General features: G+C 51.6%; 1 pseudogene; it reads left to right on the plus strand.

Annotated features, from left to right (window-relative positions):
• Nucleotides 1–287: 287 nt before the first annotated feature.
• LOC147705860 (18S ribosomal RNA) lies at nt 288–2077 on the plus strand (annotated as a pseudogene).
• The last annotated feature ends 394 nt before the right edge of the window (nt 2078–2471 follow it).

A 2471-nucleotide genomic window follows, 5' to 3' on the forward strand; every position in this document is an offset into this window, starting at 1 on the left:
GGTATGCTCAGACGTGAGTCCCAGGCTCTCCACATCACTGGAGTCAAGCTATCCTGGCTAATGACGGCTGGTAGCCAGAAAGTGGTCCTAGGATTCTGGATTCCAGTCCAGGAAAGACATGGCTTGGCAGTTCGGGCTGCACTGTTCCCATGAGACACAGGGTCAAGGCTTATTTGCATATGGCCATCTAAACTGGGGTGGTGTGGAGTGCAAAAAAAGAAAAACGATGGATTTAGGCCCAGATCTCTGTACTGGGGTGAATGTATGACATTGTTCTGCATTCTGTCCATCAACTGTTGTTTTGCATTTGTCTCAAAGATTAAGCCATGCATGTGTAAGTACACACGGCCGGTACAGTGAAACTGCAAATGGCTCATTAAATCGGTAATGGTTCCTTTGATCCCTCCATCTGTTACTTGGATAACTGTAGTAATTCTAGAGCTAATACATGCTGACGAGTGCTGACCCACCTGGATGCGTGCATTTATCAGACCAAGACCAATCCGGGCTCGCCCGTTGCTTTGGTGACTCTAGATAACCTCGGGCCAACTGCACGTCCCTGTGACGGTGAGGATACATTCTGATGTCTGCCCTATCAACTTTCGATGGTACTTCCTGTGCCTACCATGGTGACCACGGGTAACGGGGAATCAAGGTTCGACTCCGGAGACGGAGCCTGAAAAACGGCTACCACATCCAAGGAAGGCAGCAGGCGCGCAAATTACCCACTCCCGACTAGGGGAGGTAGTGACGAAAAATAAAAATACAGGACTCTTTCGAGGCCCTGTAATTGGAATGAGTATGCTTTAAATCCTTTAACGAGGATCCATTGGAGGGCAAGTCTGGTGCCAGCAGCCACATTAATTCCACTTCCAATAGTGTATATTAAAGTTGCTGCAGTTAAAAAGCTTGTAGTTGGATTTTGAGATTGAGCTGGGCGTACACCGTGAGGCGAGCTACGGCCTGTCCCAGCCCCTGCCTCTCGGCCCCCCTTGATGCTCTTGACTGAGTGTCTTGGGGGTCTGAAGAGTTTACTTTGAAAAAATCTGAGTGTTCAAAGCAGGCCGGTCACCTGAATACTTCAGCTAGGAGTAATGGAATAGGACTGCGGTTCTATTTTGTTGGTTTTCGGTACTGTAGCCATGATTAAGAGGGACGGCGGGGGCATTCGTATTGTGCCACTAGAGGTGAAATTCTTGGACCGGCGCAAGACAAACCAAAGCAAAAGCATTTGCCAAGAATGTTTTCATTAATCAAGAACAAAAGTCGGAGGTTCGAAGACGATCACATACCGTCGTTATTCTGGCCATAAACAATGCCGACTAGCGTTCCGGCGGCGTTATTCCCATAACCCGCTGAGCAGCTTCCGGGAAACCAAAGTCTTTGGGTTACGGGGGCAGTACGGATGCAAAGCTGAAACTTAAAGAAATTGACAGAAGGGCACCACCAGGAGTGGAGCCAGCGGTTTATTTTGACTCAACACGGGAATCCTCACCGGCCCGGACACAGAAAGAATTGACAGATTGATAGCTCTTTATCGATTCTATGGGTGGTGGTGCATGGCCGTTCTTAGTTGGTGGAGCGATTTGTCTGGTTAATTCCGATAAAGAATAAGACGCCTCCATGCTAACTAGTTAAGCGATCCCTAGCGATCAGCGTCCAACTTCTTAGAGGGACAAGTGGCATTCAGCCACACGAGATCGAGCAATAGCAGGTCAATGATGCCCTTAGATGTCCGGGGCTACACGTGCGCTATACTGAATGGATCAGCGTGTGTCTACCCTTCGCTGACAGGTGCGGGTAACCGTAACCCGCTGAACCTCGTTTGTGATAGGGATTGGGGATTGCAATTATTTCCCATGAACGAGGAATTCCCAGTAAGTGCGGGTCAAAAGCTCACGTTGATTAGGTCCCTGCACTTTGTACACACCGCCCGTCGCTACTACCGATTGAATGGTTTAGTGAGGTCCTTGGATCAGCCCCACTGGGGTCGGGAACGGCCCTGTCGGGGAACCGAGAAGACGATCAAACTTGACAATCTAGAGGAAGTAAAAGTCGTAACAAGGGGAGGTCCTGACTGAGACATGAGGGACTGGGGATGGGGGGCGGCCCTCATCCCTTGTCCCTCTCTGAGACGGAACCCAAGCTCACCCAGCACAACCCCCCCAGTGGTGGGAAGACACCGAATGGCAGTGCATCCCCGGGCTGGTACCACCCCTCCCTCGAAAAGGCCCTGCCGCTGGCTGGGCCCTCCGGCACCTGAGTCCCAGCCTGACCGGGTTCCGGGTTAATTCGCCATTGCAGGGTTAGCTCCGCTTCTACTTTGTCCCCTTTGTACCCCCCACAAGTTCAGGCCCAAGGTAGGGTCCCTCACCGGGTCAGCCGCTGAGACTGCCTGGCCCCGAGAAGGGGGTCTGGAGACCTTTCTACCTCGGACCTGTCCCGGGGAGGTTGGCTGCATGCTGTTTGTG

Source organism: Lissotriton vulgaris, chromosome 7 (genome assembly GCF_964263255.1).
Source record: "Lissotriton vulgaris chromosome 7, aLisVul1.2, whole genome shotgun sequence".
Classification (NCBI taxonomy): domain Eukaryota; kingdom Metazoa; phylum Chordata; class Amphibia; order Caudata; family Salamandridae; genus Lissotriton; species Lissotriton vulgaris.